This window comes from Macaca mulatta, chromosome 4, assembly GCF_049350105.2.
Source record: "Macaca mulatta isolate MMU2019108-1 chromosome 4, T2T-MMU8v2.0, whole genome shotgun sequence".
In the NCBI taxonomy this organism is placed as follows: Eukaryota; Metazoa; Chordata; class Mammalia; order Primates; family Cercopithecidae; genus Macaca; species Macaca mulatta.
In genome coordinates, this window is record NC_133409.1 from 174584102 (window position 1) to 174611504 (window position 27403).

The 27403-nt window shown below is 37.5% G+C and overlaps 1 long non-coding RNA gene across 1 annotated transcript in view; it reads right to left on the minus strand.

The window, feature by feature from the left end:
• LOC106997788 (uncharacterized) overlaps positions 1 to 27403 on the minus strand; it is a 216338-nt gene that overhangs the window by 61501 nt on the left and 127434 nt on the right. Inside the window, exon 4 of the long non-coding RNA XR_013417075.1 lies at positions 23127 to 23185. This is a non-coding gene — a long non-coding RNA (uncharacterized LOC106997788). The remainder of the gene's footprint in view (positions 1 to 23126; positions 23186 to 27403) is intronic.

The following is a 27403-nucleotide window of genomic DNA, read 5'->3' on the forward strand; positions in this document are numbered from 1 at the left end:
TGCATAGTGCTACAGTTCTTCCACATCCTCTCAAGTATCTGGACATTGAAATTTTTCAGCATTCAAGACATTGTTGTTTTTCTTGCCCCCTCCTCATCACCCTTTGGAGAAGTACATTTAAAAGTCACTGTTCTGGCCAGATGCAGTGGCTCACACCAGTAATTCCAGCACTTCGGGAGGCCAAGGCAGGAGGATCCCTTGACCCCAGGAGTATGAGACCAGCCCGGGCAACAAAATGAGATGTTAAAAACTAAAAAAATTAGCCGGATATGATGGTGTGGACCTGTAGTCGCAGCTACTCAGGAGGCTGAGGTGGGAGGATGGCTCAAGATGGAGGCTGCCGTGAGCCAAGGTTGTACCACTGCACTCCAGCCTGGGTGACAGAGCAAGACCCTGTCTCAAAAAATGAACAACAATAAAAAAGACATTGCTCTGGGACATCATATCAAAATGTAATTTAATATTATTTAGAAGATCGAGTAGGGAAAGTAGCACACCAGACAGTACACATAACAAGTATTAATGTCACAGATATGACTTATGTAGTCTGCTACATGCTATAATACTTTGAATGTTTCTGAGAACATAAGTTTAGGATCATAGTAAGGTTGATTCTATAAGAACTCATAAAATGCAAAAATGATCTTAAAGGGAAGCTTTCACCTTGTTTCAAATAACTTGAGCTCACCAGCATTGCTTATGAAAGGGTACTAATTAATTATATTAAAGTGCTACAATATCTTATATTTATATAGCTCTTCCTAGTTTAGAAATGATCTCAACCCAACAACCCTATAAAATAGGTCAAAGAGAATTACCCCTTCTCTACTAAATGAGAAAAAGAGGCTCAAATCAGGGAGATGGTAAGTGCCTAACCTGGATTCTAAGTTGGTTCATACCTTTGGATTGGATACCAGAAGGCACCTGATCAGGAGCATTTCCTACTTTGGCATCGATCTAGGGTATTCTCTGCTTAGCCTCCAACATCATGACCAAGCGGTCAAACGTAGGTCCAGGTATCAATACTAAAATCCTACCATGAGGCTTGAGAAAGAAGAAATTCATCTACAAAAGCCAAAAGAATGCCAAGAAGAAGATTGGCTTCATGTGGGCTCTAAGGTATCACCTGTCCTGGTTTCCTTTCAGATACCCAAATTCTATCTTGCTCAAACACCATTTTCCAATGAATGAACAAATCTATCCAATTTAATTAATCAGTAAAATCTAGCAAATGCTTGGGTCAATAGTTTATACATACATTATTCTGAGACCAATTAATCTATGGTCTAAAAATAATGTATGTATAAACTATTGACCCAAGCATTTGCTAGATTTTACTGATTAATTAACAATTAATAATAACACAGCTATTATTTTTAATGAATAACCAAACCTTCCTCACCAGGACTAGGTAGAATGTGGTCATGAGTTGCCAGACACAGGTCTCAGTCATAGTCTCAGTATTCTTATATGTAAAACTGTTCACCACAAGGATTTCTTCTTTTGTATTTAATAAAATCTTCATAAATATACCGGTTATAGAAGAAGTACCTTTATCTCTTTGTAAGAGGCCAATGAGCTCAGGGTCACAACTTAACCCTGATTTTCCTAATAACCACAGCTTCATTGACGACACTTAACCTGTCTTTCAAGTCTTTCAACCACTCTTCTCTGCTACTTGGGTCCTGGTGATCCTTCTGGGGCAAACTTCTCTTTCAAGCTAATGATCCCTTCGGTTTCTTTCAGTACCCTTGGAGGTTCCATTTATTCTGGCTTCACAGTTTGTATAGGCAGACACAGCTTGAATAAACTTCTTATTTACCTTTTCTAAATGTAATGGAGGAAAAACATATTGGAAATACTCATCTTTTTCTTTCTCATAATAGTTTACTAGCCTAACCTACCCTTATCTCCACTCCTACTCAAGAATTTAGGCTATTGGCCGGGTGTCATGGTTCACACTTGTAACACCAATAATTTGGAAGGCCTAGGAGAGTGGATCACCTAAGGTCAGGAGTTCGAGACCAGCCTGGCCAACATGGCGAAACCCCATCTCTACTAAAAATACAAAAATTAGCTGGCCATGGTGGCGTGCACCTGTAGTCCCAGCTACTTGGGAGTCTGAGACAGGAGAATTGCTTGAACCCGGGAGGCAGAGGTTGCTGTGAGCCAAGATTGTGCCACTGCACTCCAGCATGAGTGACAGAGTGAGACTCTGTCTCAAAAAAAAAAAAAAAAAGAAAAAAAGAAGAATTTAGGCCATCATGTGTACGTTGTATGCTCCTCACCTTTTCATTTCTGGCTCTAAATTTTTTTAAAGGCCCTCAGAAAAATACTAAGGACTCTAGGAAGAAACATCTATTACAGCAGGGGACTTGAGGAGGATCAGATTCTGCTCTGGTCCCAAATTCAGAAATAATAAAATTAGATTATATTTCAGAGTTTAGATGGGAAATGTGATAGAAGACATTTTGTTGAGTTATAGAGAGAATCCCAGCACGCTTTTCTTAGAAAGGACTCGTGTCCTTTATATTAGACACTGTGAAGAATACAAAGTAATATATAACATACAATCTCCTCTGTCAAGTGACTGATAACCTAATTGGGGACAGGGAGACATATTAATGTCATTTATTGATATGTACCCAACAAGTTGTCAGAACAACAAAAGTTCTATGAGTTTAGACAAATGAAAGATCAGCGTGCTGGAATCGTCATGGAAAGCTTCACAGAGAAGTATTTTTCAAACAGTGGATAAAGACCCATTGGTGGTCATGAAGTTATTTTAGGAAGTTACGACCAGGCTTTTTAGGATAGAAGTATCAAATATAGTGCATGTACGTATAATTTAATGAAGTTTTTGTTTCAGATGTCTGTGTGCATGCATTTTGTACTCACTGGGACTTGATATAAAATGCATTTCTTATTGTTGGTCATGACCAAAATGTTTAAAGCCACTGTCATATAGGAGATAGAGATCAAACAGTTCCTTGAAAGAAGAGTAGGACAGCCATGAGCAGAGGCGAAAGCAGAGGGGAAAGTGGTGGGAACTACATGGACCAAGTTGGAAATCAGGAAGACAGGTACAAACTGAAAGGAATCAACCAGCCTGGGTTATGTAGGAACGTGAGTGAAAAGATTGTGAGAGGGACTTCTGGAAATGTTCTAATTAAACTATTTCTTCCTTGATACGTAAAGGCTAATTCCCTTTAGATATTTTTGGACAGTGAAACTGTATCACTCATCTTGAATCACTTTTAGTCATTCATTCCTAGCTTCAGTATCCTTTTTAGTGCCCTTTGAGAGCCTCTCTTTCTTCCATACCAACACCCAGTAATTCTGATAAAGCCAACTTCATACACACACACACATACACACTTACACATACACTTAAGCATCACACACACAATCCTATATGGGCTTAGATCTAGATGCAGGTAAGTCTAACAACCTCCAACTCTGCATACATCCAATAATTATCACAACGAGAACACCTAACATACAACCCAGACAACCTCCCAAATCCTTAAAATGCATTACTCCCATCCCCTTGCAAAACACATAGTTTGTTAGAGAGCTGGTGGGACAGGAAGGGGCAACACTGCTGCTACTTCCTTGAGTGCTTTGCCTCTCCACAAATGCTACAGCCATGTAAATGTCTGCTGATCAGAACCACCTTGTTCCCAAATTGTCCAGTAATTCATATTCTGCTCAGCAGGAGAGAATGCCAGGAATCTCTGGAAGGGAGAAAAGGAAACTGGAAGAATTCCAGAACCCTTTTGTTATTGGCTCAATTGGCTCAACTGGTAGACATAGTGTTTCTGTTTTTAGCTGGAGGTGATTATATAAAGTCTGAGTCAGAAAAGAACAAAAGATTTTTTAAAAAAGTATTTAACGCCCTGCATCAATTTTTGTTAAAACACCAAGGAGTCAACCAACAGAGGGAACTCTAGTGGCTTACTCATAATGCCAAGAGGCAAGTCATGAGTAGAAAATGAAGATCTTGAAAAAGAATGTGAAGATATTTTCATGAGAACAAATCAAATCCAATCAAGATAATTTTACCAACCCTACTATGTGTGAGACCGTGATGTCATTTCAAAACAGAATAGTGTGGCCAGGTGCAGTGGCTTAAGCCTGTAATCCCAGCACTTCAAGAGGCTGAGGTGGGTAGATAACTGAAGTCAGGAGTTTGAGACCAGCCAGACCAACATGGAGAAACCCTGTCTCTACCAAAAATACAAAATTAGCCAGGCATGGTGGCGCATGCCTGTAATCCCAGCTACTCGGGAGGCTGAGACAGGAGAATCACTTGAATCTGGGAGGTGGAGGTTGCAGTGAGCCAAGATTGTTCCATTGCACTCCAGCCTGGGCAACAAGAGCAAAACTTTGTCTCAAAAAAAAAAAAAAAAAAAAAAAAAAGATTAGCGTTGGGAAGCAAATACTACCATACAGAGATTGGATTCCTTTTTGAAACAATTACCCAATTGTTTCATGCCATATACATATACAGCCTGTGGTCTGATGTCACCGTCTATTTCATCTCACCATCTCTGGATCCATCACTAAGTGACTTAATAGACTCTTTTCCAGATAAGAGAAGTGGTGCTTAGTACCAGGGTAATGAAATGTTTGTGGTTGTCATCTCCATATACATCTTTTTACCAAAGAATGTGTGGGTTTTAAACAAGCACATCAACCTCCATTCCTTGAGAAACCACGGTGAAATTCTTGAATTATTTCTGGTAGACACTTTATCTGTGAAATCCCTTCTAGTCTCTTCGCCATTTTTATAGATGTAATCAATTATTTTAGTCAAACAAAATACACTGCCAACTTTCCAGAATTCCTAGAACGATTTTAACTACTAGCTTGGGGTTTTATTCGACATGAGCATAAAAGTTATTATATTCTAATTGCTTGTGATTGTTACGACATTGAGATTTATTTTGGTTGGTTATTTCAAGAGACTCTTAAAATGAGTTCAGTGACTTCATTCTGGTTTTCCTGATTGATTCTATTATTAGGACTGTGGAAGCCTGGGGCCTTTTGGCCTGACTGAACATCTTGAACAATTCTTTAAACAGTTTGGGTTTGGCAAAACCTATTTTGCCAAGAACATTACCCCTTAATTTTTAAAAACCATGTGCATTTTAAGGAAAATGTAACCCATATGTTCCTAATTCCTCTGTACTAAACACATCAAAATGTTTTGTAAGAACTGTTTGATTTCCAAGAAGCCTTATGAGCCTTCCTTATACGACCTTTTAAGTTATTTTCTTTTAAAACAGGAAGCTATTTCTGCCAAGGATGAAGTTACTTAGACAACAACTGTTTCAAAAAACTCATGAACTAAGTGGACAGATTTTGTTTCCGTGGGACATATTTACCAAATAAAGTGGTAGAAAAACACACTTGCGTGCGCGCACGCATGCACACACACACACAAATAAGCTATGAGAAAAACAAATCATATAAAGAAACATTTAAATATATATATATATATATATATATTTCTGAATCCTCATACACTGAAATACTTGGTCATAGCTTTAGTATTTGACAAGAACACCTGCTTCAAAGGAGTTTTTGAGAGGTACTGTTTTATTTTGTTTTGCTTTGTTTTTTAGTTCTAGAGAAGGTATTCTAAAATCTTATCTGAATATCCCCTTTCATCATGTTACAAGTCAAATTTTACCAGGGAATTTGGAAATTTTAATTTGGTTTACTTTCATTTTAATATTTCTATCTCTAATCTCAACAGTAAGAATCAAAGAATTTTAACAAATCAGAACAGGTATATATTTTTACATGTCTATACATATGTGTGTGTATATATATAAATGTTTGTGTGTATGTGATCCTAGAACTTCTTCTGAGTAGTCAGCTTCCCATATTAATCTCTCAATGAGACTCCAAATCATGGCACTCTTACCCCTCAAGATGGCAAAAATTGGTGATCATTCTTCCCTCCCAGTCTAGATTCATGACTGGTGTGTCCAGAATATACCTGGCAGTTTGCAAGGGCAGGGCTCCCCTGCAAAACCCCCATGGAGAGGCCAAACACAAAATGGACAAGTCATTTCCATCTTCTCTAGGTTGCAGTTCTTCATCTATAAGTGATAGAAATGGACAGAATTGTTCCTAAAGTTATATTATGCACAAGCATTTTATGAACCAATTTTTAATATACTATCTAGCAATTCTGAACGTGAAGGACCCAGCATTTGCAATTAGTATTCAGTGCATACATCGTTTCTTGATGGAAACATTTAGGCACTTTGCTAAGAATAAAAGAAAGAAGGGGAGGGGAGGGGAGGGAAGGGGAGGGGAGGGAAGGGGTGGGACGGGGAGGGGAGGAGAGGGAATTCTTCTCTGAAACTTTAGAAAGTTTTAGATAAATAAACATCCAAACAGCTATAACAATGTCTGATTAAATTTTTCATTGATGAAGAAAGAAACTAGAAGCTAGAAGTTCTCAGAACTTGACATGGAGATTTTAAAATTGGGATGAAAAGGCTCAAGGGACAGCTGCCAAGGAAAGTGTCATTTCAGGAAAACTCCAAGAGAGCTGGTCAGAAGAAACAAGGCTGGATATCTTAAGGAGAGGGTAAAAAGTCATTTTCAAAAGTTTAAAGGAAATGTAATGCAAATAAAGGAATTTAAATTTCACTTATTTTGTACCCATTATGTACTTTCTGGCCTCTCTCTTTTTTTCATTTTTAAAACTAAAGCTTTTATCAGTTTTGAAATAGAAATATGTAGTAATTGAATTCCTATTTGTTTTTTAATTCCTGTTGCTTTAGTTTGTATACCTAATTTCTATGTAATGCTTTTCTTCTGATTTCTCTATCCCAATGGACTGCAACTACCATTAAAAATACCAAAAAAAGGAAGCAAGACAGGAAGAAAGGAGAGAGGGAGGAAGGAAGGAAGGAAGGAAGGAAGGAAGGAAGGAAGGAAGGAAGGAAGGAAGGAAGGGAAGGAAGGAAGGGAAGGAAGGAAGGAGGAAGGGAGGAAGGAAATGATAAATGTTACGGGAATAAAATTCAAAACAGTATACACTCATTATACAGATTCCTGGCTTCTCTGGGCCTGGAGGACAACCTGACTCTTTTGGGATGCACTTATACTAGGGGCCATGCTGAAGCTGGGGGAGGCCAGGGAAACACCAAATAATTTACTCATGTAATAGTGAGACTGCAATGCACTGGGGTTATTTTTCTATCTGAAAAGGCAAGAACAAGGCCAGACATAAGTAACATTCTACAATTCTGAAGAGTAATATTAGGATGTGCTATGGGCTGGGTGCAGTGGCTCACAACTGTAATACCAATGCTTTGGGAGGTTAAGACAGGAGGATCACTTGAAATCAGGAATCCAAAACCAGCCTGGGCAACATAGCAAGACCCTGTCCCTGCAGAAATGTTTTATAAAAAATTAGCCAGGCATGGGGGCATGTGCCTGTAGCTCCATCTACTCAGAAGAATGAGGCAGGAGGATTTATTGAGCCCAGGAGTTTCAGACTTCCGTGAACTATGTTTGTGCCACTGCACAACAGCCTGGGTGACAAAACGAGACCCTGTCTCTAAAATAATAAAAAATTTAAAAAGAAGGTGCGATATAGTCTGAATATGTATGTCCTTCCAAAATTCCTATGTTGAAATCCTAATCCCAAAGTGATGGTATTAGGAGGTGGGGCCTTTGGGAGGTGACTAGGCAATAAGGGATCTGTCTTTAGAATGAAATTAGTGCCTTTACTGAAAAAAAAAAAAAAAAAAAAAAAGGACAGCTAGCTTGTTTCTTCTACCATGTGTGGACACAAGTAGAAGGTGTCATCTGTGAGCTAGGCCCTCACCAAACACCAAATATGCTGGCCTTGATCTTGGACTTCCCAGACTCCTGTTGTTTATAAGCTACTCAGTCTATGGTATTTTGTTATAACAGCCCAAACAGACTAGGACAGAAGGATAATTCAGTCCTGTTATGCTCCTTAAGGATTAAAGAATTGCATGAATACATACATATTTTTAAACAGTTAATGGCAGCTTCACTCATAATTCACTATTAAATTCACCTAAACCTCCCTGAATATATATAATCAACAACACAATGTATTTTCCCATTATTTCCCACATGAAACCATGAAACACTTACTGATGACATCATTAGAAGCAGACCTTATCTGTAAGTCTGATCCAATAGAAAAATATTAATGAATTGTTCTTAACAAGGACCTAATGCTTCGAAACTGTATCAGGTCCACCAATATGGTACTGTGTTCCAAAAAATTTACATGGGGTTGAAATTTTCTTTCATTTGTAGCTTTTGGCTAAGGCATGGATGAGGAGAAGAAAGAATTCTTCAGAGTGAAGCAAGAGGAGTATAAATGATCATCTGTTACTTTTTCTTTTTAACCTATATTGTGAAGAAAGAGAGAAAGAATGAATGAAAGAGAGAGGGAAGGAAGGAAGGAAGGAAGGAAGGAAGGAAGGAAGGAAGGAAGGAAGGAAGGAAGGAAGGAAGGAAGGAAAAAAGGAAGGAAAAAAGGAAGGAAGGGAGGAGTCAAAATTTTAAAATATCCAACAACTTGAGCTTTAAATATATTTAAAAACTGGAATCATTAGTCTATCTTGAGCTACAATATTTAGAAAGTTTTATTTGAAAAATAAAGAAAAGAGTGAAGAATACTACAAAATTCTGACTGCTTCAACTCCATTTTTATTTTTCACAAATCCATGTCTGGACTGGTTACTTTTAAAACTACTTTCACATAATTGACCTTGAAACTTTGCCTCTGGGGGAATTACAGTTCAATGTGTGAAGGACGGTAACAAAGTAAAGGTAGAAAGTGAATGTAGATGATACCAATGCAAATTTTTCTAACTCATCAAATTTTTTAAAATTCAGAAATGTTAACTTATGATCTACAGATGAGCCATTATACTTTTCACCCATTCACAGTGACTCTGAAAGGTAAAATTAACTAGATTTGAAAAGCTTTCCATTACTAATCATATATTCCATTTGAAGCATGTGATCTCTGTGACCCACTCCCTATTCGTACTCCCCTCCCCTTTTGAAATCCCTAATAAAAACTTGCTGGTTTTGCAGCTCAGGTGGGCATCACGGAACCTGCTGACATGTGATGTCACCCCCGGAGACCCAGCTGTAAAATTTCTCTCTTTTGTACTCTTTCTCTTTATTTCTCAGACCAGCCGACACTTAGGGAAAATAGAAAAGAACCTACGTTGAAATATTGGGGGCTAGTTCCCCCGAAAACTTATTTGATGGTAATTCTAACATGTTTGGTCAATCTTTTCTATTAAGCTGTGCTGAAAAATACCCACTTAAGCAACGGTCTCCCACCACCTCATTCCAATCTGCAGTGATGTCTCCAGATTTGTGATAACAGCAATAACACAAAACAGGCTTTCTAATGTTGTGAGTAAACAGCAGAATTCATGGAGAAGCAAACTGTTTACCCATGTGAGGTGAATGAGATTTTCCAGAAGAGCAGGATTTAGTGCCCTCAAGGAGGCAATTTATTAAATGGAGCCAGAAATGTGTGCTCATTTCACTGGTCTGAATAGAGCAAAGGCATCATCATTAAATAGTTACTTTAGGGCACCAAGATTTCTGTATCAGGTATTATGTAAACTTTATTTGTACATGCACCCAGTCCTCCCAACCAGGAACAGCAACATGACAATACCTACTAGGCCACTCTGCAAGATAGTCATGTATTTAGAGTGAGAGAGGAACAAAGGCCTATTCTAGAAGTCAGGACACTTTCGTTTGTGTGACCTACTATGGGCAAAACACATAACAGTTCGTTCATCTGTAAACATGGCGGTTAAACAAGATGATCTCTAAAATCCCCCTCAATTCTAAAATAAAATTATTGATTCATTTTCTTCTCAATGTGTTAATTTATGTCTTGCAAGTTGTATTAAAAACATTTTTATTTCAGTAATGCCTCTTCCCTACTCAACCTAAATATATGCATAATTACCTTAAATTGAAACAAGATTTTTAGTGCAATATTCTCTTTCCCGTCTCTCCAAAGCATATGGAGAAACCAAAGCAATGCAAAAGTTGTTCTATGGCTGTGGCAAAAATCACTGAACAAATAGTTTCCATGCCCAAATAACATGAGTTGAAACCAGTTATCTCATTTCTCACCTCCTCTATTTTCAGTCCCCAAAATAGATGATTACTTGCTTATTTTGCAAAGTAGGTGTTACGAAGTTTCCTGGATATTGGGGAGGAAAAAAGACAAAACAGAGATACAAAGCAAAATCTGTTTTTAAAATGTGTAAATCTATTGTGGGAACTTGATGGACTCAGCCATCAGGTGTTTTGGAGAAAAAAAAAAATTAAGAGGAAGGCCTGGAACTATATTCAAGTCAGGCTGACTTCAGATAAAATCCACCATGACAAATTTTAAACTATTATTGGAACAATAAAGGAGCTATGTTTACGTGATTAGTTTCCATAAGTCCCTAGTGTTGTATTTCAGGATTCAGGATTCAGCCGCTTAGAATTCTGTATCCTTTAATCCTACGTAAAAGTCATCTATGAACGTCTATGTCACATATGCACTCCAAAAACATTAATTCACTGATTTCATTTTGTTTAGATAAAATTTTCAAAAAGACAAGGAATTATTATGCTTCACTCTTTGGACATGTACACAAGCACCCCAAACACAGCTAGGCTAGTACTTCTTTGAATATAAAAGATCTGCATTACTCCTCTTTGTTTCCAAGCACCTAATGCTATATGCAACAGATTATTTACAAAAATGCATTGCATGAGTAAGCATAAAGTATTTGGTGTGCAGTTTTTTTAAGGCAGAGCAAGAAATGAACACTAATAAAATAAAATATTTTTAATTTACTCGGTAGTCACTGGTGCCAGGCACTTTGCATATTTTACTTTCAATTCTTAAAATTACCCGCTGAGGCATTATCACCCCCATTTCCCAGAAGAGGACATTTCCAAGAGGTGAAGCAAATTGCCCACCATTATATCGCTAAGAATCGGTAGCTTGCTCTCAAGCTCTGTCTTGCTGGCAGCAACGCCTGTGCTCTCTGTTGCAGCCCAATTTCTCTTCTTAGTCACTGCTCAACCATAAGCTGTCCAACTTACTTGTAACTTTATGAATACTGTTATAGAAAAGCATGGAGAAAAGTGTGTTTTTGCTTCAGGGCTAGCTAATATCTTCCAACCAAATCTCCAACTAATAATCAGTTTGTCTCATGCCTGGGTTGTTTTGTTCTGTTTTACTAAAATGTCTTTAAAATCTTTTCTGTCAGAGGAAAAGCTTGTCTGAGAAGACAGACATATATAAGTACCAGAAAATCAAATACAAGGGCCACTAAATGTTCCACAGGTGACCTCTACACTACCCAGAGGAATAATGGAGGGATGAGGGAGATTGGGGGAAAGGAAGGACAACTGTCACAGTCTTCCTAATTTAAGTAAGTCCTCAAAACTCAGCTCTTGAACCAGAGGCCTAATCACTGGAGGTCAGTAGACATATACGTTTCCATCTTAATTAATTATTTGCCTATAAGACAAGGCCTTGTGGCAGCCTGGGCTTCTTCCTCAGACTGGTGAGCTGGTGAAGGAGGTCACGGGAGTAACCAAGACCTCTGAGACTATGACTGGATGACGCTGGGCCCCACCTTGCCCCACATTCCAAATGCTTGTGTTGCCAAAGCTGAAGAATCAGGTTAGAGCTCCAGGGCTGGCTCCATACCCAGCAAGCAGCATGTGAATGGTAGCAGCTGTGGCCTTTGACCAGAGTTCAATCTTTTTATTGCATGTTCTTATAACTCTTGCCATCAGGAATGGGGCTTGCTCATTGGAAATGGGGCCTAACTCTTCTTGGCTGTACATCCGCCCAAAGGTTAGCGACTTTATCACAATATGCACTCCAAAGCAAGCCATATACTGGAATTTGTCATTTGCTCCAATTCTTCATTCATGACACCAGAAACTAACATTTAACTTCTTAAAAATAGTACTTAGAAAATATAAACATCCTTATTACTTGATCTTGTTTCTTCAGCTTCCAAGAGGAATATGAAATAGGAAATATGACTAATTTTTAACAATTCATTAAGCTTAAGTTTTATATTTATAACTGCCCTGCATACAGATGTATAACAAATGTCATACCCAAATTTGTCATAAATATATAATTAAGACGTTTTCCAAGGATTGTGCAAACTGGTCTACATAAATTACCTCACAGAAAACCTAGGAGATAGTAATGGGGGAAAAAGAAGACTTGGAGAGGTAAGCATGTCCAAAGTTGTGTAGCCATTTAAACAAACTTTACAAATATCCGTAACTAAGTAGATCACTCTCATATCCACTGAGATAAATTAATTGTGTCTTCTGAAGTGGCAAGAACTTATCTGAATCATTATTTTTGTTCCGATAATATACTCATCTACATGATAGCCATTTGTTGTATGTGTCCAATTATATAGTCAAAGGTTTAAGGCTGTAGATTCTAATGAAAACTATGAAGTATTTCTCCCCCCAAAAAATGGCCATCCATGCATCTGCCACGGTTATTTCCACACTTTCAGGGTGCTGGAAGGCCTTCTGTAGCTTGTCTGTAGGCTTGAAAACCCATGTATTTTAGAGGATCGTGAGCCCCAGACTTAGAACACCTCCCACACTATCCTACACTACTTCCTCTCTTTCGCAGGCTTTTGCCTTGCACACTTTTGGTGCTGGAGAAAAAGGCTAACGCTGAAAAAGGAAGACATTTGCTCTAAGTGTCTTTAAACTTTGAAACCTTTACAGTCTATGAGGCTATAAATATAGTTTACCAGGAAGCTTGTTTTTTCCTTTTTTTTTTTTTTATCATATTCTTTAAAATATAAAACCCAGAAAAGACATAACTGTAACGTGCACTCTCTGAGCCGTGACTTTGGTGAGCACTTTGGGAACAGACATGTCTTTATTGGATTGCTTTTGTCTTACAACACAAAAGGCACTGATAGCTGCAGGAAATCCAGATATGTCTGCGTAGGTTGTTTCATGCTGTAGATATTTAAGGAGGTGTGAAAGTGGACATTAGCACTCTTTTTGGAAGGAAAAGACTCTTCTTGCTTGAACACTACTAACATTTAAACATAACTTAGCAGACCAAAATTCAAGGCTATTTAAAATATGTTCCCTTGGTAACATCTAAAGTTCAGTTGTACATTTTTAATCTCGGTATGAAATTCACATATTATCTCACTTTATGCTCCCTCCTAAAATGTTTTAAATTCTAAACATTCTATTTCTTTCTGGGATATGTAGCCAAAATATCTTAAATCTAATCTTCTGTCCCATCCTTTGTGCCATATTTTGGTACTTTATAATATTTTGCCTGGGTTTTTTAGAATAGCTTCCTGTCCCATAACTCCCTGACCAAGTCAGAAGGTATTGACAGACATTAGCTATTTCCCAAATTATTGAATCTGATCATGTCAATCACTTGCTTTAAAATTCCTTTTGGTTCCTATTCCTTCCAGATTTAGACCCAAATTTCTTATTTTAGCTCTCAAGGCCCTTCCAATCTATTTCTGGCCTAATATCCCACTGGTAATTCTATCTAAACTCCTCTCCACTTCCATTAAACCACCAATATGCCTCTAAATTCATTCCAGTTATACTAAAGTCCTCATCATTTTTAAGCACATCAAGATTTGCTATAAAAGATATGGAATCGGCCAGGTGCAATGGCTCAGGCCTGTAATCCCAGAACTTTGGGAGGCTGAGGGGGGCGTATCATGAGGTCAGTATATAGAGACCATCCTGGTCAACATGGTGAAACCCTGTCACCACTAAAAATACAAAAATTAGCCAGGTGTGGTGGTGTGCGCCTGTAGCCCCAGCTACTCAGGAGGCTGAGGAAGGGGAATTGCTTGAACACAGGAGACAGAGGTTGCAGTGAGCCAAGATCACGCCACTGCACTCCAGCCTGATGACAGAGCAAGATTTCATCTCAAAAAAAAAAAAAAAGAAAAGAAAGATATGGAATCAATCTAGATGCCCATCAATGATAGGCTAGATCAAGCAAATGTGGGACATGTACACCATGGAAAACTACACAGCCGTGAGAAAGAATGAGATCAAGTTCTTTGCAGCAACATGAACGGAGATGGAGGTCATTATTCTAAGCAAACTAACACAGGAACAGTAAGTCAAATACCACATGTTCTAACTTATAAGTGGTAGCTAAACACTGAATACACATGGACACAAAGAAGGGAACAACAGACACTGGGCCTACTTGAGGGTAGAGGGAGGAAGGACAAGGAGGACCAAAAAGCTACCTCTTGGGTACTATGCTTATTACCTGGGTGACAAAATAATCTGTACACCAAACCCCCACAACACACAATTTACCTATATAACAAACCTGCACACGTACCCTTGAACCTAAAATAAAACCTAAACATTTTTTAAATTTAAAAAATATGTAAATAAAGACTTGCCATAATAAGAAGCATGCTCTCTCTCGGGATGTTCTTTCTCACCTTCATCAACTGAAGCCGCCTACTCATCTTCCAAGACTCACTTCCAGCGTCATATCTTCTGAGGAGACTTTCAGGAACTCCTCATGTAGTTAGCCTATCTTTGTGCTCAATCCCATTTTCTTTGTAACTCTATAAAAGCTAGCATCAGCCAGGCACAGTGGTTCACACCTGCAATCTCAGCACTTTGGGAGGCCGAGGTGAGCGGATCACCTGAAGTCAGGAGTTTAAGACCAGCCTGGCCAACATGGTGAAACTCCGTCTCTATCAAAACTACAAAAATTACCTGGGCGTGGTGGCGCACGCCTGTAATCCCAGCTACTCAGGAGGCTGAGGCACGAGAATCGCTTGAACCCAGGAGGTAGAGGTTGCAGTGAGCCAAGATCACGCCACTGCACTCCACCCTGGGTGAAAGAGTGAGATTTTATCTCAAAAAAAAAAAAAAAGAAAGAAAGCTGGTATCATTGAAAGTTTTATGCATGATAATCTGTCTCGCCAGGAAGACTATAAGGTCCTCAAAGACAGACGAATATTATATTATCTTTATAGAGCCTGCACCAGGTCAATGACTGACATAGCTCATTAGCTCAGAAATTACTTGAATAATCAATAACATAGTACAGTGAATGTGAGAATAAATTTTTACTGTGTTACTATCAATCTCTAAAGTGAATGTAAATAAATTACATTAGAGAAATTTAGACATTTCTAAATTAATATTGTTAAAATATCTAAATATATGAGAAAGGAAAAAGGGAAAGTTGAATTTATTTGAACCTTGTAGTCTCTAGACAAAGATGAAATATCACATTCTAAATTCCTAGAATTGTTCTTATTCAAGAAAGAAAACGACATTTTAGACAAAGCAGCTTGGAATTTAAGAATCATAGGAGCATTTTGGAGTCAATATATTCAAAAGGTAAGAAAGGAAGTATGATAACAATTCATAAAAAAATGAAAAACAATAGGACTTCTCTCAAATCTTACAGGAATTTGTCCTTGCTGTTACTGGATACAATCCTGGAAATGGGTATTTATTATGGCCTTTCTTTTTCTTCCAAAAGAAAGCAATTTAGTGTGAAAAGTAATGTTGAGTCTGTTTGTGCCTGTCCACCTTTAGTTTTCTCCAAGATTTAGCCCCTACATCAAGGCTCTGCGACTGGCTTACATATTTCCCCAAGACATCACTCAGTAACCTGTGGCTTATTCAAACTGATAAGTCTCTGGATTCTAAATTTTATGGTGCAAGAGTTTTACAATATTTCTCTTAAAGTAAAAATTAAAGAAGTGTTTTTAAAATATACTGGAGTGTGAAAAAAGTCATCTATCACATTTTAGAAAATGTGATTTTTTTCTGTCACACTTTAGAAAAAGACTTGAAATACTATGAAAGTTAGGTAGAGTAAAATCTTACAAAAAAAGCTTTGGTTCCTGCTGTTTCAATTTAATCAAGGCTTGACCTCCTCTCCTTTCTACCACAATTCTACAAGATGCCTTAAGTCTGATTTCTCCATCCTCTTGCATATCTCCAGAACCTCAACCCCCCAGAAAGGCAAATCTGTCTTGCCCTCCTCAATCTCCACCTGCCTGTCACTCCCACTTTCTTTCTCCCCTCCTTCCCCACAGAACCCCACAGCTAGCCCATGTGGTGACTTCATGTAAGTCAAGCATAAGACAAAAGACAAGACACTTTATTGTCATGTGCTGGAAAATTTTTGCAATAACTATATAAATATTTGATGACTGAGATAAATAGTTTCTCCAAAATCATTCAATCTGTAAAACTACAAGCAAAGCCTCACTCACACACACACATACACACACACATGCACATGCACACACACACCCCTACCAGGACCACTGGCTTTACAATATCAATGAAATCTGGTGGAATTCCAAAAAAGGAAAATTTTTTTCTAGACTTTCCGTAAAAATACAGCGTTCAACTTACTCCATAAAATCCAGGAACATGACTTAGACATCATATGTTTCCTACTATGTCTGGCAGCTGCTGAATGAGAGAAAAGTATACTGTCAGCTCTGCAAAGAGTCTCCTTCCCTTCAGTTAAGAAGTCGGGCAAAGAAGGAAGGAATTAGGCCACTAGGCAGCACCCCTGGTACCTCTTCAGAGATCTCTGGGAGAAAGAGATCTGTCCTGCCTGCTTTCAGTAAAAAGCATTCACAGTGCAAGCCTTTTTAGAAACCTTCAGGCAAGCAGTATTGCTGAAGGTAACTTCTGTGATCTGGAGAATTTACTGTGAGTCCTAGAATAGATCTGGACAAAGACTGGTCACCATGCTCCTCTAAAATTAGACTAAGAATTAGAAGACATCAGGTAAATGTATGAGAAAATAGCCAGGCTCATGAGAGAGGAGCGATTTCTAAGGTGAAGAATAATGGGAAATATTGTGAAGAAGAAGTTACTTATTATTATATTACTAGCTAGCTAGCTGGATAGCTAGCCACGTAAACTAAAGGGCAAATTTAGAAATTCATTTATACTAATGAGAAAATGATTATATATGGTTAATATAAAAAGGTCATACAAACAGATACAAAAAGACTAAAAAACCAAAAAAAAAAAAGATATAAAAGGTAACTCATTCATTTATTTATTCATTCAAAACAACTAGGACACCTCCCATGTGGCAAGCACCATCCTGGGTGTTATAAAGACAGCCATGAATAAAGAGAAGTCTATGACATAGATATTCATTCTTAGTTGAGAAGACAGAAAATTAAACAAACAAAAAAAAAGTATAACATAATGGCCGAAATGTCAGATAATGACAAATGCTATGAAGTACTTTAAATAAATGATTAGGGAAAACCTTTGGTTTTTGAAGAGTTTTATACATTGAAGGACAATGTAGTCTATTTGTAGAATATTACTCTGGCTCATGTGTGGTAAATGCATTCTAAGAGGGCAAGAGTGAAAACAAGAGGACCTGTCAGATCATGACACACTACAAGAAGTAAAATCTGATGGCTGTGGAGCAATGAGAAATATCTGGATTCTAGATGTTTTTGAAGGGATCACTGATAGGATTTATTGATTCTATGTACTATATGATACTAAAAAAAAAAGATTCAAAAAATACTTTCAAGTTTGTTCTCTGAATAACTGGTAAATCACAGTTCCAAATATTAAGATTGATCATGTTAAGGGGTGGCAATTTTGGGGGGAAAAAATTAACATTTGGTTTCAAATATATTAAGTTAATGATGCCTGATTGACATCCAAGTGGAGCTGTTGTATAGGCAATTACATACACAAATCCAGGGGCTAGGTGGAGTTCAATAAAAGAAGATTTGGGATTTGTCAGCAAAGAGATGATATTGAAAGCCAGAGGACACCTAAGATGTCAGCATAGGTGGAGAGGAGGGTCAGAAAGGAGCTAAGCATTCTATCTGCTGGCTGGATGTTGGTCCCTTAAAAACTGTCTATTGAATACAACAGCTTGCTAATTTAGGTTGCTAAATGAATGCACAGAATAGAACCCCAGCCCCTCTACTGAGTTTTACATGAGCAAGAAACAAACATCTTAACATGTTAAGCCACTTAAATTTTGAGGTTTATCTGATGCTTTAATTGGTGTTATCTTAACTAAAATAGAAATTAGTATCAAGAATGTACACTAATAAAAACAAAAACCCTAAAATTGGTGGCACTGGCAGAACATAACTAGGAAACTAATATCAGAGGCTGGAAAAACGAAACCCCAAGTTAAGCAGAGGCAAGATGTTCAGTAACAATGATGCCCATGATATCTTTGGAGGCAGGCCACTAACCTCCCCAGCCTGTGGCTGTAGCAAAAGATATTGTAAAATAGAATTATGTGAGCATGCATTAGATGTTACTAGCTTTATTTGGCAAGATATTAGAAGAAGAAATGACCACAGGAAAGAATTATCCAAAGTACACATAAAAATGGAAGGGAATAAGAAAACATCCAGAAATTTTAAGCCTCAAAAGTTGGGAATGTTTACCTCAAACATTAATACATAATTTTTGAAATTGAATAATGAACAGTCTTAAGATATAATTATGTGACGAAATTCAGATTGAACCAGGCCTTCATCCCAAGTCTCATGGCCTTGGGGTAGATGTCATTGAGTTGAGAAAGAAATAAATGGTGATGAGAAGAAAAACAAATACTACTACTTTAAGAATTATGTCTAAGAAAGAATTGTGGGTATGGTACCTGGCATACTGAACTGATTGTAAGCAAAGAGATGAAAGTCTATTAGTTGCTTTCTATTTTTAATTTTTTAATGTTTATGGATACATCATAGCTACACATTTATGGGGTACATGTGATATTTTGATACAAGCATACAATGTATAATGATCAATGCATAATGGTAATTGGGGGTATTCATCACCAATTACTACAAACATTTGTCATTTCTTTGTGCTGAAAACATCCCACATTTATTCTTCTAGTTATTCTGAAATGTGTCATAAATTATCTTTAACTATAGTAGCCCTATTGTGCTACCAAACAGTAGATCTTATTGCTTCTATCTAACTTTATCCCCTTACCCCCACTACCCTTCCCAGCCTCTGGTAGCCACCATTCTATTCACTACCTCCACGAGATCAATTTGCTTTAGCTCCTACATATAAGTGAGAACATGCAACATTTGTCTTCATGTGCCTGGAAGAGATGAAAGTCTTATTAATTTTAAAGAAAATTATATTGCAAAAACAACCATGAGCTAGGACGTAAACGCCTTTGGCTGAGCCTTGAAGCAACTCTTAGGCCACCCAGCTCATACAGGCAGGAGGCAGGCAGCAAAACCTCTAGGGCCCTCAACTGCCATTGCGGCCACGGCAGATAATAGACAAGCAAAGCTTCCCAGATGGCAGAAGCAGGAGTCCCCCAAAACAATGGATGGGAAAATTCCTCCCTGAGAACAGAATCAAGTTCTGACCATGGCACTTCTCTCACTGCCAAGACTACATAACAGCTGTCCACAGGATTTCATCATTACCATGGACTAGTGACTACTGCATACATTGCAATTTTCTGTTTTCTGCCTGAGATATTTATTCCAGTTATCCTGTCCTGGTGCCACCATGCATGTGGCTGGTGTAGAGAAGTTAGAAATTTTGCAATTAATCTAGTAATCTAATAAATAATTGGTAACTTTGCATATTAACAGGTTATAGTAAAATATGAAATATTTTGCAAAAATATTATATATATATACACACATATATACACACATGCAAATATTATGGATAACTCCTAAATATATTTTATCTTTAGCTTACTTCCAACAGACACTTAACAGTTTTACTTTTTAATGCTTTAAGTTATGTCTAATATCAGAAATTTCTGAGACAAGATTCTATAGTATTTTCACATCATCTTTAATATAAGCTTTTGTAATCAAAGTCTCCATTAAACTGCTCTAGGCAACCTTGCTTGTCTACACCTATTTCATCTTTATCTACCAAAAGTACTTACCCAAGGAACTTTGTGCTGCCACTACCTCTGAATTATATACTTTTTTCAAGTCCCATAATATAGTATAAGAAAAAGGAGGCCTGCTAGGGAAATAGCCCACTATGTTAGTTTTACTCCCTCAACAGCATACTCGAAGACAAATATTTGAATTCACAAAGTTTGTTTGGAAACTGATCCCAAGAAACACTGGTTAGAAAGTGGGGGAGTGAGGTAAAGATGGCAAGGAAGTCAGGAAAAGCTACTTTGTCAAGCAAGTTGCCCCTCAGGTGACTATAACTTTGTGCCCCTAGGAAACTGTAAGATGGACGCTCAACGTGGTGCTCCTCCGTGTTGGTTCATCCACTGGGACCCACAGACCTAATCTTCCATGTCTGTAATTGAGGGCTGCTCCTTGATGGCAGTCTTTCCTCCAGTACTCCCAGACTGCTGCAGGCCCCACTGGCCAGAGACACAGTCACCAGCAATTGGAAGTCAAACCAGATTGTACGAAAATGGTAAGGACGCAGGTGATGTGGGCAGCATGTGCTCTATCCATTATGCAATTTGTCAGAGAAAGCACTCATAGGTAGAAGCTGCTGAACTTAAAATATCTGAAACTTCTGTCCCATCAGCATTCCTCAGGGTATTCAGGAAACATTATCAGTTAATATTTAGGATTTATTCCCAACACTTTTTGCCTTTCAGTATTGAGATGAAAGTTTTCTCACTATTAAGATATTAACAAACTAATGGCATGCTATATATCCAGAATAAAATCCAATATTCGACTTCCAAAACAGCTTATAACAAAACAACTTTCTTCTAAGCATAGATGAGGTTGCCATCTCCCTGTAGTGCAATCAATTCTAAATTTGCATCTACAGTATGTGACATTATCCCACTTCTGCATAAATTACATTCATTTCCAAAGGTGCTAGATATTCATAATGTTTCTTTATAGTCCATTTAAAAATAGTAATACTACTGGAGGAAAAAGAAATATAGCCAAGTTGTAGACTAAGTAATACATAATTTAATTATTCTAAAAATTGCCATAGATCAATTTAAGAGCAGATAATGTTCCTGCGAATAATGGTGAACTGATTGCATTTCTTTAGATCAATATTGTCTGTTTTAGATTGCAAACTCCTAGAGGGCAAGGATAATTTTGTTTAAATTTCCTTGACTAAAGGCTTAGTACCATACCATGCACTTAAAAAAAGTTTTTTTTTTTTTAATGTAAGTATTAATATTTTAATCCTAACGAAGTTCAAAAATTCTTCTATGGTTTCATTCTGGTCAACTATATGGATTTGGCTCTTGTAAAGTTCTGGTACAAGTCGGGCATGGTGGTTCACGCCTGTAATCCTAGCACTTCGGGAGGTCAAGGCAGGCAGATCACCTGATGTCAGGAGTTTGAGACCCGCCTGGCCAACATGGTGAAACCCTGTCTCTACTAAAAATACAAGAATTAGCGGGCATGGTGGCAGGCACCTGTAATCCCAGCTACTTGGGAGGCCGAGGCATGAGAATTGCTTGAACCCAGGAGGCAGAGATTGCAGTGAGCTGAGATCGTGCCACTGCACTCCAGCCTGAGTGACAGATTAAGGCTCTGTCTAAAAAAATAAAAATAAAAAAGCTTTTGTATAATCTACATATAGACTCTGTTGAATATCATGCAAGTTGTTCAGAAGTTGTTTGTAAACTAAATTCTGCCTGAATTATTCTGCCAATCCATATCCCAGCTTTAATTTAACTTAGGGACCAGCATGCTTTGAACAGAAAAGTTACCCATGGTGGTTATTCACACTGCTCAGTTTTATCACCTCCCCTTCTCGTTCAGGCACCTGGTAGAATTCAACTTTCTGGCTCCCTGAAGCTTACATAGGACCCTAAACTAGTTCTGGGTAGGTACAAATGACATAAATTATTTAAGACCAAAATATATAATTACTGACTTGAGACTATCCCAAATTCTATTCAAACCAATTGGTTATATTCTGAAGAAATGTCTGCTCCATTTCTGAAGTTCTACCGTGAGGACACGTGGAAACACTCGCTACTGATCCATGCTGGAATTTAGCATGAATGAGAAGTAGGCCTTTGGGACTGTAAGCCACCAATTTTGGGGAGTTGTTTGTTCCTCCAGATCACACTCTTCACCCTAGTTGGCTGCAGAAGGCCAGACTAAAGAGTCAGTCAATTAGATTTCTCGCCCTCTGGCTCCAGATTGGATTCTATTATTAGAGAGATCTGGCAGAAGATCAGAGGGAAGCAGGTGAATGAGGAAAGCGTATTCATATTCCCTTAGCTCACAAGTTCCCATTTCCCTACATGACAACCACGGCTCTTCTTAAGGTGGCCCCTGCATAGGAGCCTCTCTTTCCAGCTAACTCACCCCTTCAAGCCTAGGGTTGGAAATAGACCCTGTGTTACTAGTCTCGGATACACTCTATCTCATGGTTCCCCTATTTCCTATCTACACCTTTGCAAGTAGCCCCTTTATTGGATATTCTTTGAATTACTCTGTGGGAATGAGCCATCTGTTTCCTGCCATAACACCAATTGATAGGTTTTTACAGCCTGTACTGTCTGCTTTACTCATTCTACCAATAAAACATGACATTGTTCACGTAGCGTTCTTCCCGAACGACTATGGTTTCCTCTACATTCAACCTTGCCAAAATCAAGGAAGAGGCTGCAGATCTAAATTCCACTATCCTCTCAACAGTGTTTATACAATAGAACTCTTTCCCCCAGACAACAATGCCTTTCGGTCTGAGAAAGCAGTGGCATTCCTAAATCACAATTTGTTGCTCCTCTGTCAAATTCCAGCCTATTTTAACACTGCAGTACTGATTCTTTCACACTTTAGGGAACTTTGAGAAAGCAAGGTCTTTGATATTATTCCTTCCTCCTCACATTACCTCCACACATCTTCCCCCAGGTTGAGTTTATTTTTGTTTAGTGTGCCAAAAGAAAAAAATCTTCATAAAAATAATGTTCATAGGCAGTTGATTAGTGATTCCAGATACTGGATATTGATAGGCCTGACATACCTTCAGTATCTTAATAAAGCAATTCATTTAGCTAGTTAAGAAATGAGCAGATTACTTACCTACTTGGAACGCTAGGAAGACTTGTTTCATCTTGCACTTAAGAGTTCAATGACATCACCTAAAAAAAAAAATCATAAAAGGATCTCAAATACATACATTAAAATTTCAAAAAGAGAGAGAAACTAGTAAATTACAGATTATCATCTATGAAATATGTTCAAAAGCACAGTTTAACAAGCCTATATTTAAAATTACTACAAATAAAAGTGATTTTGCCATTAGAGGTAATTTATGTTTTATGTACTTTTGACTTATCAAATTATCTCCTAAAAGTTCAATCCAAGTTTCTTGGAGATAGATAAACATTCTACCTCCTTAAAAATTACTGTTTTGTTTTCCTTTCCTGGATAGTGCTTCTTTATCCTTGATTTCTAACATTTATGTAGCATTTCACAATTTCATATCCTTTTCATATACGTTGGTAGTTCTTAGCCTTTTGCAATTTGTGGAGACTTTTAAGGATCTGATGACAATAATGAACAATCTTACCAGAATTTTGTGCATGCAATGTTGGAGGGTTCATTGATGTCCTAAAATCCATCCACGGTTACTAACTCCAGTAATCCATAGGTTAATCATCACCACATCTCTATGAGGTAGGTATTGCTATCACCATTTTTTAATTAAGAAAATTAATCTGCGTGGGGTTCAATTACTTGTCCAAAGCATGCAGGATAATCTAGTGTTAAACCAAAGCCTTTCGACATGACAACCATGTTTTTCCTTGTGTCTCATGACAGCCTCCTACTTTTGTTGATATGAATTGACACCTATATTACACTATTTTATTTGATGAAGGTACAGTCAAACTTTACTAGACAAGAGTCCCAAACATACAACATTTTCTAAATAAATCAGGCTAAAAATCTCATCTGATCTTCAAATCATAGATCTATTTTGCTTTTAGATTCAGTTAAATCTCTAATCTATAAAAGTCATTCACTCAGAAGCATTTTGAGTTTATCCCACGGTGCTATGCAAAATGAAAAGCAAATATCTATTCCTAAAACACAAATGTGGCTCACATTTTAAACAGCTCTCACTTTCTCTGTTGTCCTGTCAGTATCCACGTACATCCACCTTGGACTCTGGATCCATGGCCATAGTTCCTGCCTGCCTGCTCTTCCTTCATTTACTTCAACTAAATTCTCGGATTTTCTGACCAAGGATACCCAAAGCCTCTAATTTACTATCAGGTTGAGTCATATGAAACTGCAATCGGCTAGAAAGAGTAGAATATTGTCAGTTTAATATCATTCAGTTTTATTTAGCTTTAGTGCCTGGACCTGTTGATGCTCAAGTCTTATGGGGAAAGGAAGAACATGATTCCAAGAAGACCTGGTTCTAATCCACTGTGCCATTTAGCAGGTCAGCTACTTCAAGAGAAACACTTAAACTCTCTAAGTAACAATTCCTCATCTGAAAATGAGGACAATATGGTTCACAATTGTGTCATAGGATTCTGGGGAAGTATTCCAAGTGATAATATCACCTGCGAGAGTGCTTCAAAAATTTTTAAAGCACTATACACATTTAGGTTGCTGTTATTATAGTCAGCAAAGATGCCTTCATCAGCAAAACCAGCATTAAATTTTTTAAAAGAGCAGTAGAATCATATGTCCACTAAATTACTCACTGCAAATGCCCAGACATCACTAGTACCCCTCACATGTTGGTGCTGGTTTATTTATATATATTTATTTACATCACATTGGGATGACTCGCTCGGTCAGCTTTATAGAAGAGCTGATGACCTGGTTCCTACATTGCACATAAGCCAGCAGATGAGTCACTTAAGAGATACAGTGAAATTGCATGATGTAGTTATCCGCCCACTGAAATCACATAATGAATTTACTATCTGGTATTAAATTACCACTTCACCATAAATAACACCAATCTAATGGTCTTAAAAAAAAACTGAAATAAAAAAGGAAAGTTATTTATAAATAGTATATGTGGGATTTTTAAAGATATTGTAGGAAAATTGTGTTTTTCCACAATTTTTAAAATGTGCTAGAGCTTATGTTTAACAATTTTCCTGCCTTCTAAAGGTTGAGTAAACAATATTGCAGTATGACTTTCAACATCAGGGCCAAGCCCTTCAGTAAATAAAGCCAAAGTGAATTGTATCATTGACTACCAAATGTGCAAGGCAAATATAAACCTATATAAACCATGAGTAAAAATCAAGTGGAGGCAGCAAAGATCTTTCAGCAACTGTTTTCCAGGCTTGTAAAATTCAGCTGAAGAAACTGGTACAGAATAAGTTTACAAAATAATGAATTTCCTACTGTGTTATAGATCTTGAAGAAGAAATCGAAATAAAATGCAATTCCTCAAAAAGGCCAGTTTTTTGATGATTTGACACCTAACTTATGGCCCTAAAACCAACAATAACTGCTGTCACTTCAATCGCCTTCATAAACATTTCATGGTCAGGTTCTCTTAGGATGCAAATCTGTAACAATTAAAAAGTTTATGAATAAAACAACTCAGTACATAAATCTCAGCTTTCAAAGGTGCGTACAAATAATTTTTACCTTATCTTTTTTACAATTCATTTCTGTCTTGAGCCCCCATTCTATTCAGTAGTCAAATTTCGGGTTAATCAGTTAGTGCAGTATTTCTTCAGTCTGTGACTAGCTTGACGATACTCTCTACTCACTCATTATCCAAGGGCTGTCACCTTAGTTTCAAGGAGTGTACTTGGTGCCACTGAGGTGCCATCCTCAGTGATGGGAGAATGTCATCTTCTCTCCCCATGATCAGATGATAAGGCATTTACATTTTACCTGTTTCTGGCCATTGGTATCTAACCATATCGCCATGTGCCCATTCTCATTGGGTCTTAGATCATTGCTTCATGGAAGTCACTTTGCATCTTTTAAGACTCTGCTATGAGGCCCCTTCATGTCCACTCTCTCTCTCTCTCTCTCTCCTCTATTTATGTTCCTCTGTAAGGAGGAAGTGGAGGGGAAGAATAAAATGTACAATGTTGTATGTTGGTAGATAGAGTTTAGAAAGGACTTCTTCCCTATATAGAGGATAAACCTAATAATTCTCTCTGCTTTTCTCATACTGGCCATCCCAAGCTTTACCCACTTGAGTATGGGCTTTGGATTCAGAGGGTGCATTCAATCCCAAAGCCCACCACTTTGGAAAAGTTTCTAATTTTATCTTGGATACTTCATCTATAAAACAAGTATAATAGTATCTCCCTCATAGGGTTGTTGCAAAGATTAAAGGAGATAATACATGTAAAAATAATTACAGCATCGTATGGTGTATAATAATCATTCAATAAATGATATCTATTATCATCATTATCTCTCCTCTCTCCATGCGTCCTCCAGTTTCTCCTACTCATAGCAATGCATCAATTTATATGACTCCAGTGAAAAGACAGCAGGGTCAACACTGAGTTTATAAATAAGAGTGGAACACAATGTTGATTAGGAGAAGACATTTTTACAAGATCCCACGTGTTGGTCTCAACCCTTGCATACATGAACGAGTGGCATTCCTTATCACTGTAGAAAATGTCCCCACATGCCTAAAATATATCATTCTAATGTAGGCATAGAGAGTTACTATTTGAATCCAGTCATTAATACCTATTTAATGTTATAACCACCACCCACAGTTGGATATTTTAAGAAAGGAGATCAGTATGAATTCTATCAGTTTTCATCTGTGTCTTTTCCTGAAAGTATCCAATTTTAAATCCAAAGAACCAGTTCTTCCAAAGTATTTACAGTGAAAAAGCACCAAAGATTAAATCAATCCAGAATCACCTCATGAGTAAGTAGCCCGGTTAGTTAATTACAGGATTCTCTGTTGCTCTTTTTTATTGTGGTTAAGAGTTCTTGATGCAATATTTTTGGTTAATTGAAGATTTTCGTTAAAACTATGCAAGACAGCCAGCAAATAGTGCATTTATGTATGTAATAGAAATGGTTGTAATATATCATTAAGACACTTCAGGGCATGTTTTATTGGTTCATTAATATAGTACATGCCTTAGGTGTATTCAACCACTCGGGCCCTATATTAATGGACCAATAAAATGTACCCGGGAGTGCCTTAATGCTACCCTAATATGGCTAAGTTTAAATTAATTTTTTCAGGCTTATCTTTTTAAAAATTATTTTTTCCCACTTGGGAAGATAGATTCCTTCACAGGGGGGGAAAAGTTCATGGTGACAGAATAAGAAGAAGCAGGATAATAAAAATCTTTTGGTTTCATCAGTTTTCTAAAATGGCTCATCCTTTT